This window comes from Anopheles funestus, chromosome 2RL (assembly GCF_943734845.2).
Source record: "Anopheles funestus chromosome 2RL, idAnoFuneDA-416_04, whole genome shotgun sequence".
NCBI classification, from domain to species: domain Eukaryota; kingdom Metazoa; phylum Arthropoda; class Insecta; order Diptera; family Culicidae; genus Anopheles; species Anopheles funestus.
In genome coordinates this window covers 57,226,787-57,247,451 of record NC_064598.1, presented here as the reverse complement: position 1 = coordinate 57,247,451, position 20,665 = coordinate 57,226,787, and the positions used below count along the sequence as shown (strand labels likewise).

The window sequence follows — 20,665 nt, the reverse complement described above, 5'->3', positions numbered from 1 at the left end:
GATGCGTATACCCTGAGCGATCATCGAGTTGTCCGGTATAGCATCGGGAAAAAGCGCATAACACTGCAGGTTCCGTCAAACAAAATGCGAGGCTGGAAAACCCGGATGTTCAACAAAGAACTTTTCTTGGAAGCGCTTAACTTCGGCGATTTTGGAATAGTTCGAAATGCTCCAGATCTTGTAGCTGCTCTGTCCACGGCGTGTGATGCCACGATGCCCCGTAGAAAGCCACCCCGTCATTCCCGTACTCCTGCCTACTGGTGGGACTCTACCATCGCGAAGTTCCGGTCTGATTGCCTGGCAGCCCGCAGAAAAATGCAACGTGAGAGGTGTCCGGAACGAAAACTGCAGCTGAGAGACGCCTACGTTACGGCTAGGTCGGTCTTAAAGAGAGAGATTAAGTCGAGCAAACGGCGTTACTTTCTTCAATTATGCGCAGCAGTCGCTCGGAAGCCATGGGGTTCTGCTTTCAAGGAGCTGATGGGGAAAGGCAGAACACATGAACCCGTCGAGCGTTGCCCTGTTGTGCTTAAAAGCATCATCGAAAGATTGTTCCCGACGCACAACCCTCCGGTACTAAACCCAGCGTCCACAGTCCCGGAGTCCGAACCTGAGCCGATTACAGTCGACGAGATCCTCAGGATCGCTGACCGCCTCAAACCAGGAAAAGCACCCGGGCCGGATGGACTTCCTAACGAGGCAGTCATGGTGGCCATGAAAGCGTATCCGGCAGTGTTCCAAACCGTGCTGCAGACCACTCTCCTGTCTGGGCAGTTCCCGTCGTTGTGGAAGAAGCAAAAGCTGGTTCTAATACCAAAGCCGGGCAAGCCACCGGGCGACCCGTCAGCCTTCAGGCCGTTGGGTCTCATCGACACCATGGCTAAGGTTCAGGAGATGACGCTTCTGGATCGTTTGGTTCAATACACGGAAGGCGAACACGGACTTTCTGAGCGCCAGTTCGGTTTTCGGAAGAAGCGCTCAACGGTTGACGCAGTACTGGCGGTGCTCGAGAAAGGCAACGCAGCGTTTCGTCGGAAAAGGTGTGGTGCTCGCTACTGTGCAGTCGTCACTATAGACGTCAAAAACGCATTCAACAGCGCTAGTTGGGAGGCGATAGCAGTTGCGTTGGAGAACATGAGGGTTCCCCCGTATTTGTGCAGGGTGCTGAGGAGCTACCTCCACGGCCGCGTTTTGCAGTACGAAACAGGCGAGGGGGTTAAAACGTCCACCATTACAGCCGGAGTTCCACAGGGATCAGTTCTTGGTCCCACCCTGTGGAACGTCATGTATAACGGAGTACTAACCCTCGCTCTTCCTCCAAAAACTGAGCTCACCGGCTTTGCAGACGACATTGCGTTAACAGTCACCGGCGAATCCATCGAGGAGGTTGAGATGTTAGCCACGGATGCTGTCGGTAGAATCGATGAATGGATGAAAGCAGCCTGCTTAGAAATTGCGCACGCGAAAACAGAGTTCATACTCATCAGCAGCCATAAGGAAGTGCAGAAGGCATCGATACTGGTGGGCTCAGAGCACATTGAGTCCGTCAGGAACCTCAAATACCTTGGGATTCGAATCGATGACCGGCTGAAATTCAAGCACCATCTAGATGATGCATGCAATAAAGCCATGAAGACCGCAAATGCATTGGCATCATTCATGCCAAACATAGGTGGACCCAGCAGCAGCATACGACGTCTTCACGCAAGCGTTGCCATATCCGTTATAAGATATGGTGCGCCAGTCTGGGCGCATATTCTGTCGGAAAAGCAGCACCAGAATACTGTACGTAGAGTACATCGGCGATTGGCCATGCGTGTTGCTAGTGCTTACCGTACCATCTCGTACGATGCGGTTTGCGTGATATCGGGTATGATGCCACTATGCATCATTCTTGAGGAGGACTTGGAGAATTTCCGGACGGCACGTGCGGGGGAACCTCTCACTGCAGCTGTGAAGAAACGCATCAGGGCAGAGACGACACAGAAATGGCAGAGCAGCTGGTCAAGTTCAACAACAGGCAGATGGACCTATTCGCTGATTCCCGATGTTGCGGCATGGGTTGGAAGGACGCATGGTGACGTAGACTTCTTCGTCACGCAGATTCTTTCCGGCCATGGCTGCTTCCGGAGCTACTTGCATAGGTTTACGCACGCGTCTTCGCCGCGGTGCCCAGCTTGTCCGGACGCCGACGAGACGGCAGAACATGTCATGTTCGGCTGTCCAAGGTTCATCGCCGAACGTCAGCAGCTGAACGACATGTGCGATACGGAGGTTGGGCACTCAAACTTGGTGCAGCTGATGCTCCAGAACAGCAATATGTGGGAGGCTGCGTCGACGATGATGCGCCAGGTCGTTACAAAGCTGCAGCGGTGGTGGAGAGAAGACCAGATGCATGGTCTTGCCTGAGTGTTTAGTGTGAAGTGTTGTGTGTGCGTGTGTGACCGTCCAGTGTAAAACCTACATGTGCTCGAGAGTGTTATATGTTGCTAGTACGTACCAAGTAGACTAAGTGCACAGCACTGCCCCTCCCATGAAGTAATACCGCGAGGTGATTCCGTGGGAGGGTGCACAGGGTTCAAGGAGAGTTTTTTACTGGGTAAAAATCCCATGTCCCCCACTGTGGGTGTCTTTCGAAGATTTTAAACTCCTTGTAAAAAAAAAAAAAAAAAAAAAAAAAACATTAGCCGAGACACCTTAGCCAAGACACCTTAGCCGAGACACATTAGCCGAGACACATTAGCCAAGACACATTAGCCAAGACACCTTAGCAAAGACACATTAGCCAAGACACCTTAGCCAAGACACATTAGCCACGACACCTTAGCCAAGACACATTAGCCAAGACACCTTAGCCAAGACACATTAGCCAAGACACCTTAGCCAAGACACATTAGCCAAGACACATTAGCCAAGACACCTTAGCCAAGACACATTAGCCGAGACACATTAGCCAAGACACATTAGCCAAGAAACATTAGCTGAGACACATTAGCCAAGACACATTAGCCAAGACACATTAGCCAAGACACTTTAGCCAAGACACCTTAGCCAAGACACCTTAGCCGAGACACATTAGCCAAGACACCTTAGCCAAGACACATTAGCCAAGACACATTAGCCAATACACCTTAGCCAAGACACCTTAGCCAAGACACATTAGCCAAGACACCTTAGCCGAGACACATTAGCCAAGACGCCTTAGCCAAGACACCTTAGCCAAGACACCTTAGCCAAGACACCTTAGCCAAGACACCTTAGCCAAGACACATTAGCCAAGACACATTAGCCAAGACACCTTAGCCAAGACACATTACCCAAGACACATTAGCCAAGACGCCTTAACCAAGACACATTAGCCAAGACACCTTAGCCAAGACACCTTAGCCAAGACACATTAGCCAAGACACATTAGCCAAGACACATTAGCCAAGACACCTTAGCCAAGACACATTAGCCAAGACACCTTAGCCAAGACACATTAGCCAAGACACATTACCCAAGACACCTTAGCCAAGACACCTTAGCCAAGACACATTAGCCAAGACACCTTAGCCAAGACACATTAGCCGAGACACATTAGCCAAGACACATTAGCCAAGACACCTTAGCCAAGACACATTAGCCAAGACACATAAGCCAAGACGCCTTAGTCAAGACACCTTAGCCAAGACACCTTAGCCAAGACACATTAGCCAAGACACCTTAGCCAAGACTCATTAGCCGAGACACATTAGCCAAGACACCTTAGCCAAGACACATTAGCCGAGACACATTAGCCAAGACACCTTAGCCAAGACACCTTAGCCAAGACACATTAGCCGAGATACATTAGCCAAGACACATTAGCCAAGACACCTTAGCCAAGACACATTAGCCAAGACACATTAGCCGAGACACATTAGCCGAGACACATTAGCCGAGACACATTAGCCAAGACACCTTAACCAAGACACATTAGCCGAGACACATTAGCCAAGACACCTTAGCCAAGACACATTAGCCAAGACACCTTAGCCAAGACACATTAGCCGAGACACATTAGCCAAGACACATTAGCCGAGACACCTCAGCCAAGACACCTTAGCCAAGACACATTAGCCGAGACACATTAGCCAAGACACCTTAGCCAAGACACATTAGCCAAAACACCTTAGCCAACACACATTAGCCGAGACACCTTAGCCAAGACACATTAGCCAAGACACATTAGCCAAGACACATTAGCCAGGACACCTTAGCCAAGACACCTTAGCCAAGACACCTTAGCCAAGACACCTTAGAAAAGAAACCTTAGCCAATTCACCTTAGCCAAGACACATTAGCCAAGACACCTTAGCCAAGACACATTAGCCAAGACACATTAGCCAAGACACCTTAGCCAAGACACATTAGCCAAGACACCTTAGTCAAGACACCTTAGCCAAGACACGTTAGCCAAGACACATTAGCCAAGACACATTACCCAAGACACCTTAGCCAAGACACCTTAGCCAAGACACATTAGCCGAGACACATTAGCCAAGACACCTTAGCCAAGACACCTTAGACAAGACACATTAGCTATAGCACATTTGCTAAGACACCTTAGCCAAGACACATTAGCCAAGACACCTTAGCCAAGACACATTAGCCAAGACACCTTAGCCAAGACACATTAGCCGAGACACATTAGCCAAGACACCTTAACCAAGACACCTTAGCCGAGACACATTAGCCAAGACACCTTAGCCAAGACACCTTAGCCAAGACACCTTAGCCAAGACACCTTAGCCAAGACACCTTAGCCAAGACACCTTAGCCAAGACACATTAGCCAAGACACCTTAGCCACGACACATTAGCCAAGACACCTTAGCCAAGACACCTTAGCCAAGACACATTAGCCAAGACACATTAGCCAAAACACCTTAGCCAAGACACATTAGCCAAGACACCTTAACCAAGACACATTAGCCGAGACACATTAGCCGAGACACATTAGCCAAGACACCTTAGCCAAGACACATTAGCCAAGACACCTCAGCCAAGACACATTAGCCAAGACACCTTAGCCAAGACACATTAGCCAAGACACATTAGCCAAAACACCTTAGCCAAGACACATTAGCCAAGACACCTTAGCCAAGACACCTTAGCCAAGACACATTAGCCAAGACACCTTAGCCAAGACACCTTAGCCAAGACACCTTAGCCAAGACACATTAGCCAATACACCTTAGCCAAGACACCTTAGCCAAGACACATTAGCCGAGACACATTAGCCAAGACACCTTAGCCAAGACACATTAGCCAAGACACATTAGCCGAGACACATTAGCCAAGACACATTAGCCGAGACACATTAGCCAAGACACCTTAGCCAAGACACATTAGCCGAGACACCTTAGCCAAGACACATTAGCCAAGACACCTTAGCCAAGACACATTAGCCATGACACCTTAGCCAAGACACATTAGCCAAGACACCTTAGCCAAAACACCTTAGCCAAGACACATTAGCCAAGACACATTAGCCGAGACACATTAGCCAAGACACCTTAGCCAAGACACCTTAGCCAAGACACATTAGCCGAGACACATTAGCCAAGACACATTAGCCAATACACATTAGCCGTGACACATTAGCCAAGACACCTTAGCCAAGACACATTAGCCAAGACACATTAGCCGAGACACATTAGCCAAGACACATTAGCCGAGACACATTAGCCAAGACACCTTAGCCAAGACACATTAGCCGAGACACATTAGCCAAGACACCTTAGCCAAGACACCTTAGCCAAGACACATTAGCTAAAGCACATTGGCTAAGACACCTTAGCCAAGACACATTAGCCAAGACACCTTAGCCAAGACACATTAGCCAAGACACCTTAGCCAAGACACATTAGCCAAGACACCTTAGCCAAGACACCTTAGCCGAGACACATTAGCCAAGACACCTTAGCCAAGACACATTAGCCAAGACACATTAGCCAAGACACCTTAGCCAAGACACCTTAGCCAAGACACATTAGCCAAGACACCTTAGCCAAGACACATTAGCCGAGACACATTAGCCAAGACAACTTAGCCAAGACACATTAGCCAAGACACCTTAGCCAAGACACCTTAGCCAAGACACATTAGCCAAGACACATTAGCCAAGACACCTTAGCCAAGACACATTAGCCGAGACACATTAGCCAAGACACCTTAGCCAAGACACATTAGCCAAGACACCTTAGCCAAGACACATTAGCCAAGACACATTAGCCATGACACCTTAGCCAAGACACATTACCCAAGACACTTTAGCTAAGACACCTTAGCCAAGACACCTTAGCCAAGACACATTGGCCGAGACACCTTAGCCAAGACACCTTAGCCAAGACACATTAGCCAAGACACCTTAGCCAAGACACCTTAGCCAAGACACCTTAGCCAAGACACATTAGCCAAGACACCTTAGCCAAGACACATTAGCCAAGACACATTAGCCAAGACACCTTAGCCGAGACACATTAGCCAAGACACCTTAGCCAAGACACATTAGCCAAGACACATCAGCCAAGACACATTAGCCGAGACACATTAGCCAAGACACCTTAGCCAAGACACATTATCCGAGACACATTAGCCAAGACACATTAGCCAAGACACCTTAGCCAAGACACCTTAGCCAAGACACCTTAGCCAAGACACATTAGCCGAGACACATTAGCCGAGACACATTAGCCGAGACACATTAGCCAAGACACCTTAGCCAAGACACCTTAGCCAAGACACTTTAGCCGAGACACATTAGCCAAGACACCTTAGCCAAGACACATTAGCCATGACACCTTAGCCAAGACACATTAGCCAAGACACCTTAGCCAAAACACCTTAGCCAAGACACCTTAGCGGAGACACCTTAGCCAAGACACCTTAGCCGAGACACATTAGCCAAGACACCTTAGCCAAGACACATTAGCCAAGACACATTAGCCAAGACACCTTAGCCAAGACACCTTAGCCAAGACACATTAGCCAAGACACCTTAGCCAAGACACATTAGCCGAGACACATTAGCCAAGACACCTTAGCCAAGACACATTAGCCAAGACACCTTAGCCAAGACACCTTAGCCAAGACACATTAGCCAAGACACATTAGCCAAGACACCTTAGCCAAGACACATTAACCGAGACACATTAGCCAAGACACCTTAGCCAAGACACATTAGCCAAGACACATTAGCCAAGACACATTAGCCAAGACACATTAGCCATGACACCTTAGCCAAGACACATTAGCCGAGACACATTAGCCAAGACACCTTAGCCAAGACACATTAGCCGAGCCACATTAGCCAAGACACCTTAGCCAAGACACATTAGGCAAGACACATTAGCCAAGACACAATAGCCGAGACACATTAGCCAAGACACCTTAGCTAAGACACCTTAGCCAAGACACCTTAGCCAAGACACATTAGCCGAGACACATTAGCCAAGACACCTTAGCCAAGACACCTTAGCCAAGACACATTAGCCGAGACACATAAGCCAAGACACCTTCGCCAAGATACCTTAGCCAAGACACCTTAGCCAAGACACCTTAGCCAAGACACCTTAGCCAAGACACCTTAGCCAAGACACATTAGCCAAGACACATTAGCCGAGACACATTAGCCAAGACACCTTAGCCAAGACACCTTAGCCAAGACACCTTAGCCAAGACACATTACCCAAGACACCTTAGCCGAGACACCTTAGCCAAGACACCTTAGCCAAGACACATTAGCCGAGACACATTAGCCAAGACACCTTAGCCAAGACACATTAGCCAAGACACATTAGCCAAGACACATTATCCGAGACACCTTAGCCAAGACACCTTAGCCGAGACACATTAGCCAAGACACCTTAGCCAAGACACATTAGCCAAGACACCTTAGCCAAGACACCTGAGCCAAGACACCTTAGCCAAAACACATTAGCCGAGACACATTAGCCAAGACACCTTAGCCAAGACACATAAGCCAAGACACCTTAGCCAAGACACATTAGCCAAGACACATTAGCCGAGACACATTAGCCAAGACACCTTAGCCAAGACACATTAGCCAAGACACATTAGCCAAGACACATTAGCCAAGACACCTTAGCCAAGACACATTAGCCAAGACACCTTAGCCAAGACACCTTAGCCAAGACACCTTAGCCGAGACACATTAGCCAAGACACCTTAGCCAAGACACATTAGCCAAGACACATTAGCCAAGACACATTAGCCAAGACACATTAGCCGAGACACCTTAGCCAAGACACATTAGCCAAGACACCTTAGCCAAGACACATTAGCCAAGACACCTTAGCCAAGACACATTAGCCAAGACACCTTAGCCAAGACACCTTAGCCAAGACACATTAGCCAAGACACCTTAGCCAAGACACCTTAGCCAAGACACCTTAGCCAAGACACATTAGCCGAGACACATTAGCCAAGACACCTTAGCCGAGACACCTAAGCCAAGACACCTTAGCCAAGACACCTTAGCCAAGACACATTAGCCGAGACACATTAGCCAAGACACCTTAGCCAAGACACATTAGCCAAGACACCTTAGCCAAGACACATTAGCCAAGACACCTTAGCCAAGACACCTTAGCCAAGACACCTTAGCCAAGACACCTTAGCCGAGACACATTAGCCGAGACACATTAGCCAAGACACATTAGCTAAGACACATTAGCCAAGACACCTTAGCCAAGACACATTAGTCAAGACACATTAGCCGAGACACCTTAGCCAAGACACATTAGCCGAGACACCTTAGCCAAGACACCTTAGCCAAGACACATTAGTCGAGACACATTAGCCAAGACACATTAGCCAAGACACCTTAGCCACGACACATTAGCCAAGACACCTTAGCCAAGACACCTTAGCCAAGACACCTTAGCCAAGACACATTAGCCAAGACACATTAGCCGAGACACATTAGCCAAGACACATTAGCCGAGACACATTAGCCAAGACACCTTAGCCAAGACACATTAGCCAAGACACCTTAGCCAAGACACATAAGCCAAGACACCTTAGCCAAGACACATTAGCTAAAGCACATTGGCTAAGACACCTTAGCCAAGACACATTAGCCAAGACACCTTAGCCAAGACACATTAGCCAAGACACCTTAGCCAAGACACATTAGCCGAGACACATTAGCCAAGACACCTTAGCCAATACACATTAGCCGAGACACATTAGCCAAGACACCTTAGCCAAGACACATTAGCCAAGACACATTAGCCGAGACACATTAGCCAAGACACATTAGCCGAGACAAATTAGCCAAGACACCTTAGCCAAGATACATTAGCCGAGACACATTAGCCAAGACACCTTAGCCAAGACACCTTAGCCAAGACACATTAGCTAAAGCACATTGGCTAAGACACCTCAGCCAAGACACATTAGCCAAGACACCTTAGCCAAGACACATTAGCCAAGACACCTTAGCCAAGACACATTAGCCGAGACACATTAGCCAAGACACATTAGCCAATACACATTAGCCGAGACACATTAGCCAAGACACCTTAGCCAAGACACCTTAGCCAAGACACCTTAGCCAAGACACCTTAGCCAAGACACCTTAGCCAAGACACATTAGCCAAGACACCTTAGCCACGACACATTAGCCAAGACACCTTAGCCAAGACACCTTAGCCGAGACACATTAGCCAAGACACCTTAGCCAAGACACATTAGCCAAGACACATTAGCCAAGACACCTTAGCCAAGACACCTTAGCCAAGACACATTAGCCAAGACACCTTAGCCAAGACACATTAGCCGAGACACATTAGCCAAGACACCTTAGCCAAGACACATTAACCAAGACACCTTAGCCAAGACACCTTAGCCAAGACACATTAGCCAAGACACATTAGCCAAGACACATTAGCCGAGACACATTAGCCAAGACACCTTAGCCAAGACACATTAGCCAAGACACATTAGCCAAGACACATTAGCCAAGACACATTAGCCATGACACCTTAGCCAAGACACATTAGCCGAGACACATTAGCCAAGACACCTTAGCCAAGACACATTAGCCGAGCCACATTAGCCAAGACACCTTAGCCAAGACACATTAGGCAAGACACATTAGCCAAGACACAATAGCCGAGACACATTAGCCAAGACACCTTAGCTAAGACACCTTAGCCAAGACACCTTAGCCAAGACACATTAGCCGAGACACATTAGCCAAGACACCTTAGCCAAGACACCTTAGCCAAGACACATTAGCCGAGACACATAAGCCAAGACACCTTCGCCAAGATACCTTAGCCAAGACACCTTAGCCAAGACACATTAGCCAAGACACATTAGCCGAGACACATTAGCCAAGACACCTTAGCCAAGACACATTAGCCAAGACACTTTAGCCAAGACACATTAGCCAAGACACATTACCCAAGACACCTTAGCCAAGACACCTTAGCCAAAACACATTAGCCAAGACACCTTAGCCAAGACACATTAGCCGAGACACATTAGCCAAGACACCTTAGCCAAGACACCTTAGCCAAGACACATTAGCCAAGACACATAAGCCAAGACACATTAGCCAAGACACCTTAGCCAAGACACATTAGCCAAGACACTTTATTCAAGACACCTTAGCCAAGACACCTTAGCCAAGACACATTAGCCAAGACACATTAGCCGAGACACCTTAGCCAAGACACCTTAGCCAAGACACATTAGCCAATACACCTTAGCCAAGACACCTTAGCCAAGACACATTAGCCGAGACACATTAGCCAAGACACCTTAGCCAAGACACATTAGCCAAGACACCTTAGCCAAGACACATTAGCCAAGACACATTAGCCGAGACACATTAGCCAAGACACCTTAGCCAAGACACATTAGCCAAGACACATTAGCCAAGACACCTTAGCCAAGACACCTTAGCCAAGACACAGTAGCCAAGACACCTTAGCCAAGACACCTTAGCCAAGACACCTTAGCCAAGACACATTAGCCGAGACACATTAGCCGAGACACATTAGCCAAGACACCTTAGCCAAGACACATTAGCCAAGACACCTTAGCCAAGACACCTTAGCCAAGACACCTTAGCCAAGACACATTAGCTAAGACACATTAGCCGAGACACATTAGCCAAGACACCTTAGCCAAGACACCTTAGCCAAGACACCTTAGCCAAGACACATTAGCCAAGACACCTTAGCCAAGACACATTAGCCAAGACACATTAGCCGAGACACATTAGCCAAGACACCTTAGCCGAGACACATTAGCCAAGACACCTTAGCCGAGACACATTATCCAAGACACATTAGCCGAGACACATTAGCCAAGACACATTAGCCAAGACACATTAGCCAAGACACATTAGCCAAGACACCTTAGCCGAGACACATTAGCCAAGACACATTAGCCGAGACACATTAGCCAAGACACCTTAGCCAAGACACATTAGCCAAGACACATTAGCCGAGACACCTTAGCCAAGACACATTAGCCAAGACACCTTAGCCAAGACACATTAGCCAAGACACATTAGCCGAGACACATTAGCCAAGACACCTCAGCCAAGACACCTTAGCCAAGACACCTCAGCCAAGACACCTTAAACAAGACACCTTAGCCAAGACATATTAGCCAAGACACCTTAGCCGAAACACATTAGCCAAGACACCTTAGCCAAGACACATTAGCCGAGACACATTAGCCAAGACACCTTAGCCAAGACACATTACCCAAGACACCTTAGCCAAGACACATTAGCCAAGACACATTAGCTAAGACACCTTAGCCAAGACACCTTAGCCAAGACACATTAGCCAAGACACATTAGCCGAGACACCTTAGCCAAGACACCTTAGCCAAGACACATTAGCCAATACACCTTAGCCAAGACACCTTAGCCAAGACACATTAGCCGAGACACATTAGCCAAGACACCTTAGCCAAGACACATTAGCCAAGACACCTTAGCCAAGACACATTAGCCAAGACACATTAGCCGAGACACATTAGCCAAGACACCTTAGCCAAGACACATTAGCCAAGACACTTCAGCCAAGACACCTTAGCCAAGACACCTTAGCCAAGACACAGTAGCCAAGACACCTTAGCCAAGACACCTTAGCCAAGACACCTTAGCCAAGACACATTAGCCGAGACACATTAGCCAAGACACCTTAGCCAAGACACATTAGCCAAGACACATTAACCAAGACACCTTAGCCAAGACACCTTAGCCAAGACACCTTAGCCAAGACACATTAGCTAAGACACATTAGCCGAGACACATTAGCCAAGACACCTTAGCCAAGACACCTTAGCCAAGACACCTTAGCCAAGACACCTTAGCCAAGACACCTTAGCCAAGACACCTTAGCCAAGACACATTAGCCAAGACACCTTAGCCGAGACACATTAGCCGAGACACATTAGCCAAGACACTTTAGCCAAGACACCTTAGCCAAGACACATTACCCAAGACACCTTAGCCGAGACACCTTAGCCAAGACACCTTAGCCAAGACACATTAGCCGAGACACATTAGCCAAGACACATTAGCCAAGACACATTAGCCAAGACACCTTAGCCGAGACACATTAGCCAAGACACCTTAGCCGAGACACATTAGCCAAGACACCTTAGCCGAGACACATTATCCAAGACACATTAGCCGAGACACATTAGCCAAGACACATTAGCCAAGACACATTAGCCAAGACACCTTAGCCAAGACACATTAGCCAAGACACCTTAGCCAAGACACCTTTGCCAAGACACATTAGCCAAGACACCTTAGCCAAGACACATTACCCAAGACACCTTAGCCAAGACACCTTAGCCAAGACACATTAGCCAAGACACCTTAGCCAAGACACATTAGCCGAGACACCTTAGCCAAGACACCTTAGCCAATACACCTTAGCCAAGACACCTTAGCCAAGACACATTAGCCAAGACACATTAGCCAAGACACCTTAGCCAAGACACATTAGCCAAGACACCTTAGCCAAGACACATTAGCCAAGACACATTAGCCGAGACACATTAGCCAAGACACCTTAGCCAAGACACATTAGCCAAGACACTTCAGCCAAGACACCTTAGCCAAGACACATTAGCCAAGACACAGTAGCCAAGACACCTTAGCCAAGACACCTTAGCCAAGACACCTTAGCCAAGACACATTAGCCGAGACACATTAGCCGAGACACATTAGCCAAGACACCTTAGCCAAGACACATTAGCCAAGACACATTAGCCAAGACACCTTAGCCAAGACACCTCAGCCAAGACACCTTAGCCAAGACACATTAGCTAAGACACATTAGCCGAGACACATTAGCCAAGACACCTTAGCCAAGACACCTTAGCCAAGACACCTTAGCCAAGACACATTAGCCAAGACACCTTAGCCAAGACACATTAGCCAAGACACCTTAGCCACGACACATTAGCCAAGACACCTTAGCCAAGACACATTAGCCAAGACACCTTAGCCGAGACACATTAGCCAAGACACATTAGCCGAGACACATTAGCCAAGACACATCAGCCAAGACACATTAGCCAAGACACATTAGCCAAGACACCTTAGCCAAGACACATTAGCCAAGACACATTAGCCAAAACACATTAGCCGAGACACATTAGCCAAGACACATTAGCCAAGACACATTAGCCAAGACACCTTAGCCAAGACACATTAGCCAAGACACCTTAGCCAAGACACATTAGCCAAGACACATTAGCCGAGACACATTAGCCAAGACACCTCAGCCAAGACACCTTAGCCAAGACACCTCAGCCAAGACACCTTAAACAAGACACCTTAGCCAAGACATATTAGCCAAGACACCTTAGCCGAGACACCTTAGCCAAGACACCTTAGCCAAGACACATTAGCCGAGACACATTAGCCAAGACACCTTAGCCAAGACACATTAGCCAAGACACATTAGCCAAGACACCTTAGCCAAGACACCTTAGCCAAGACACATTAGCTAAGACACATTAGCCGAGACACATTAGCCAAGACACCTTAGCCAAGACACCTTAGCCAAGACACCTTAGCCAAGACACATTAGCCAAGACACCTTAGCCAAGACACATTAGCCAAGACACATTAGCCGAGACACATTAGCCAAGACACCTTAGCCGAGACACATTAGCCAAGACACCTTAGCCGAGACACATTATCCAAGACACATTAGTCGAGACACATTAGCCAAGACACATTAGCCAAGACACATTAGCCAAGACACCTTTGCCAAGACACATTAGCCAAGACACCTTAGCCAAGATACATTAGCCGAGACACATTAGCCAAGACACCTTAGCCAAGACACCTTAGCCAAGACACATTAGCCAAAACACATTAGCCGAGACACATTAGCCAAGACACCTTAGCCAAGACACATTAGCCGAGACACATTAGCCGAGACACATTAGCCAAGACACCTTAGCCAAGACACATTACCCAAGACACCTTAGCCAAGACACATTAGCCAAGACACATTAGCTAAGACACCTTAGCCAAGACACCTTAGCCAAGACACATTAGCCAAGACACATTAGCCGAGACACCTTAGCCAAGACACCTTAGCCAAGACACATTAGCCAATACACCTTAGCCAAGACACCTTAGCCAAGACACATTAGCCGAGACACATTAGCCAAGACACCTTAGCCAAGACACATTAGCCAAGACACCTTAGCCAAGACACATTAGCCAAGACACATTAGCCGAGACACATTAGCCAAGACACCTTAGCCAAGACACATTAGCCAAGACACTTCAGCCAAGACACCTTAGCTAAGACACCTTAGCCAAGACACAGTAGCCAAGACACCTTAGCCAAGACACCTTAGCCAAGACACCTTAGCCAAGACACATTAGCCGAGACACATTAGCCAAGACACCTTAGCCAAGACACATTAGCCAAGACACATTAGCCAAGACACCTTAGCCAAGACACCTTAGCCAAGACACCTTAGCCAAGACACATTAGCTAAGACACATTAGCCGAGACACATTAGCCAAGACACCTTAGCCAAGACACCTTAGCCAAGACACCTTAGCCAAGACACATTAGCCAAGACACCTTAGCCAAGACACATTAGCCAAGACACATTAGCCGAGACACATTAGCCAAGACACCTTAGCCGAGACACATTAGCCAAGACACCTTAGCCGAGACACATTATCCAAGACACATTAGCCGAGACACATTAGCCAAGACACATTAGCCAAGACACCTTAGCCAAGACACCTTTGCCAAGGCACATTAGCCAAGACACCTTAGCCAAGATACATTAGCCGAGACACATTAGCCAAGACACCTTAGCCAAGACACCTTAGCCAAGACACATTAGCCGAGACACATTAGCCAAGACACCTTAGCCAAGACACCTTAGCCAAGACACCTTAGCCAAGACACATTAGCCAAGACACCTTAGCCAAGACACCTTAGCCAAGACACATTAGCCAAGACACCTTAGCCAAGACACATTAGCCAAGACACCTTAGCCAAGACACCTTAGCCAAGACACATTAGCCGAGACACATTAGCCAAGACACCTTAGCCAAGACACATTAGCCAAGACACATTAGCCGAGACACATTAGCCAAGACACATTAGCCAAGACACCTTAGCCAAGACACATTAGCCGAGACACATTAGCCAAGACACATTAGCCAAGACACATTAGCCAAAACACATTAGCCGAGACACATTAGCCAAGACACATTAGCCAAGACACATTAGCCAAGACACCTTAGCCAAGACACATTAGCCAAGACACCTTAGCCAAGACACATTAGCCAAGACACATTAGCCGAGACACATTAGCCAAGACACCTCAGCCAAGACACCTTAGCCAAGACACCTCAGCCAAGACACCTTAAACAAGACACATTAGCCGAGACACCTTAGCCAAGACACATTAGCCAAAACACCTTAGCCAAGACACATTAGCCAAGACACCTTAGCCAAGACACATTAGCCAAGACACCTTAGCCAAGACACATTAGCCAAGACACCTTAGCCAAGACACCTTAGCCAAGACACATTAGCCAAAACACATTAGCCGAGACACATTAGCCAAGACACCTTAGCCAAGACACCTTAGCCAAGACACATTAGCCAAGACACATTAGCCAAGACACCTTAGCCAAGACACATTAGCCAAGACACATTAGCCGAGACACATTAGCCAAGACACCTCAGCCAAGACACCTTAGCCAAGACACCTCAGCCAAGACACCTTAAACAAGACACATTAGCCGAGACACCTTAGCCAAGACACATTAGCCAAAACACCTTAGCCAAGACACCTTAGCCAAGACACATTAGCCAAGACACATTAGCCAAGACACATTAGCCAAGACACATTAGCCAAGACACATTAGCTAAGACACATTAGCCAAGACACATTAGCCAAGACACCTTAGCCAAGACACCTTAGCCAAGACACCTTAGCCAAGACACATTAGCCAAAACACATTAGCCAAGACACCTTAGCCAAGACACCTTAGCCAAGACACATTAGCCAAAGCACATTAGCCAAGACACCTTAGCCAAGACACATTAGCCAAGACACATTAGCCAAGACACATTAGCCAAGACACCTTAGCCAAGACACATTAGCCAAGACACCTTAGCCAAGACACATTAGCCAAGACACATTAGCCAAAACACATTAGCCGAGACACATTAGCCAAGACACATTAGCCAAGACACCTTAGCCAAGACACATTAGCTAAGACACCTTAGCCAAGACACATTAGCCAAGACACATTAGCCAAGACACCTTAGCCGAGACACCTTAGCCAAGACACATTAGCCAAGACACCTTAGCCAAGACACATTAGCCGAGACACATTAGCCAAGACACCTTAGCCAAGACACCTTAGCCAAGACACATTAGCCAAGACACATTAGCCAAGACGCCTTAGCCAAGACACCTTAGCCAAGACACATTAGCCAAGACACATTAGCCAAGACACATTAGCCAAGACACATTAGCCAAGACACATTAGCTAAGACACATTAGCCAAGACACATTAGCCAAGACACCTTAGCCAAGACACCTTAGCCAAGACACCTTAGCCAAGACACATTAGCCAAAACACATTAGCCAAGACACCTTAGCCAAGACACCTTAGCCAAGACACATTAGCCAAAGCACATTAGCCAAGACACCTTAGCCAAGACACCTTAGCCAAGACACCTTAGCCAAGACACATTAGCCAAGACACCTTAGCCAAGACACATTAGCCAAGACACCTTAGCCAAGACACATTAGCCAAGACACATTAGCCAAAACACATTAGCCGAGACACATTAGCCAAGACACATTAGCCAAGACACCTTAGCCAAGACACCTTAGCCAAGACACCTTAGCCAAGACACCTTAGCCAAGACACATTAGCCGAGACACATTAGCCAAGACACCTTAGCCAAGACACATTAGCCAAAACACATTAGCCGAGACACATTAGCCAAGACACATTAGCCAAGACACATTAGCCAAGACACCTTAGCCAAGACACATTAGCCAAGACACCTTAGCCAAGACACATTAGCCAAGACACATTAGCCGAGACACATTAGCCAAGACACCTCAGCCAAGACACCTTAGCCAAGACACCTCAGCCAAGACACCTTAAACAAGACACCTTAGCCAAGACATATTAGCCAAGACACATTAGCCGAGACACATTAGCCAAGACACCTTAGCCAAGACACCTTAGCCAAGACACATTAGCCGAGACACATTAGCCAAGACACCTTAGCCAAGACACATTACCCAAGACACCTTAGCCAAGACACATTAGCCAAGACACATTAGCTAAGACACCTTAGCCAAGACACCTTAGCCAAGACACATTAGCCAAGACACATTAGCCGAGACACCTTAGCCAAGACACCTTAGCCAAGACACATTAGCCAATACACCTTAGCCAAGACACCTTAGCCAAGACACATTAGCCGAGACACATTAGCCAAGACACCTTAGCCAAGACACATAAGCCAAGACACCTTAGCCAAGACACATTAGCCAAGACACATTAGCCGAGACACATTAGCCAAGACACCTTAGCCAAGACACATTAGCCAAGACACTTCAGCCAAGACACCTTAGCCAAGACACCTTAGCCAAGACACAGTAGCCAAGACACCTTAGCCAAGACACCTTAGCCAAGACACCTTAGCCAAGACACATTAGCCGAGACACATTAGCCAAGACACCTTAGCCAAGACACATTAGCCAAGACACATTAGCCAAGACACCTTAGCCAAGACACCTTAGCCAAGACACCTTAGCCAAGACACATAAGCTAAGACACATTAGCCGAGACACATAAGCCAAGACACCTTAGCCAAGACACCTTAGCCAAGACACCTTAGCCAAGACACCTTAGCCAAGACACATTAGCCAAGACACCTTAGCCAAGACACATTAGCCAAGACACATTAGCCGAGACACATTAGCCAAGACACCTTAGCCGAGACACATTAGCCAAGACACCTTAGCCGAGACACCTTAGCCAAGACACATTAGCCAAGACACATTAGCCAAGACACATTAGCCAAGACACATTAGCCAAGACACCTTAGCCAAGACACATTAGCCAAGACACCTTAGCCAAGACACCTTTGCCAAGACACATTAGCCAAGACACCTTAGCCAAGATACATTAGCCGAGACACATTAGCCAAGACACCTTAGCCAAGACACCTTAGCCAAGACACCTTAGCCAAGACACATTAGCCGAGACACATTAGCCAAGACACCTTAGCCAAGACACCTTAGCCAAGACACCTTAGCCAAGACACATTAGCCAAGACACCTTAGCCAAGACACCTTAGCCAAGACACATTAGCCAAGACACCTTAGCCAAGACACATTAGCCAAGACACCTTAGCCAAGACACCTTAGCCAAGACACATTAGCCGAGACACATTAGCCAAGACACCTTAGCCAAGACACATTAGCCAAGACACATTAGCCGAGACACATTAGCCAAGACACCTTAGCCAAGACACATTAGCCAAAACACCTTAGCCAAGACACATTAGCCAAGACACCTTAGCCAAGACACATTAGCCAAGACACCTTAGCCAAGACACATTAGCCAAGACACCTTAGCCAAGACACCATTGCCAAGACACCTTAGCCAAGACACCTTAGCCAAGACACATTAGCCGAGACACATTAGCCAAGACACCTTAGCCAAGACACATTAGCCAAGACACCTTAGCCAAGACACATTAGCCAAGACACATTACCCAAGACACCTTAGCCGAGACACCTTAGCCAAGACACATTAGCCAAGACACCTTAGCCAAGACACATTAGCCGAGACACATTAGCCAAGACACCTTAGCCAAGACACCTTAGCCAAGATACATTAGCCAAGACACATAAGCCAAGACGCCTTAGCCAAGACACCTTAGCCAAGACACATTAGCCAAGACACATTAGCCAAGACACATTAGCCAAGACACATTAGCCAAGACACATTAGCTAAGACACATTAGCCAAGACACATTAGCCAAGACACCTTAGCCAAGACACCTTAGCCAAGACACCTTAGCCAAGACACCTTAGCCAAGACACCTTAGCCAAGACACATTAGCCGAGACACCTTAGCCAAGGCACATTAGCCGAGACACCTTAGCCAAGACACCTTAGCCAAGACACATTAGTCGAGACACATTAGCCAAGACACCTTAGCCAAGACACATTAGCCAAGACACCTTAGCCAAGACACAAAAGCCAAGACACATTAGCCGAGACACATTAGCCAAGACACCTTAGCCAAGACACATTAGCCGAGACACCTCAGCCAAGACACCTTAGCCAAGACACCTTAGCCAAGACACACTAGCCAAGACACCTTAGCCAAGACACATTAGCCGAGACACATTAGCCAATACACCTTAGCCAAGACACCTTAGCCAAGACACATTAGCCAAGACACCTTAGCCGAGACACATTAGCCAAGACGCCTTAGCCAAGACACCTTAGCCACGACACCTTAGCCAAGACACCTTAGCCAAGACACATTAGCCAAGACACATTAGCCAAGACACATTAGCCAAGACACATTAGCCAAGACACATTAGCCAAGACACCTTAGCAAAGACACATTAGCCAAGACACCTTAGCCAAGACACATTAGCCAAGACACCTTAGCCAAGACACATTTGCCGAGACACATTACCCAAGACACATTAGCCAAAACACCTTAGCCAAGACACATTAGCCAAGACACATTAGCCAAGTTACATTAGCCAAGACACATTAACCGAGACACCTTAGCCAAGACACCTTAGCCGAGACACATTAGCCGAGACACATTAGCCAAGACACATTAGCCAAGACACCTTAGCAAAGACACATTAGCCAAGACACCTTAGCCAAGACACATTAGCCACGACACCTTAGCCAAGACACATTAGCCAAGACACCTTAGCCAAGACACCTTAGCCAAGACACATTAGCCAAGACACCTTAGCCAAGACACATTAGCCAAGACACATTAGCCAAGACACCTTAGCCAAGACACATTAGCCGAGACACATTAGCCAAGACACATTAGCCAAGAAACATTTGCT

At 47.5% G+C, this 20,665-nt stretch overlaps 1 long non-coding RNA gene across 1 annotated transcript in view; it reads right to left on the bottom strand.

Moving 5' to 3' along the window:
* Positions 1 to 20,339, bottom strand: part of LOC125762979 (uncharacterized) — a 32,584-nt gene extending 12,245 nt beyond the window's left edge. Inside the window, exons 1-2 of the long non-coding RNA XR_007418292.1 lie at positions 20,309 to 20,339; positions 12,525 to 12,622 (exon numbers count right to left, since the gene is read on the bottom strand). This is a non-coding gene — a long non-coding RNA (uncharacterized LOC125762979). The remainder of the gene's footprint in view (positions 1 to 12,524; positions 12,623 to 20,308) is intronic.
* Positions 20,340 to 20,665: the final 326 nt, after the last annotated feature.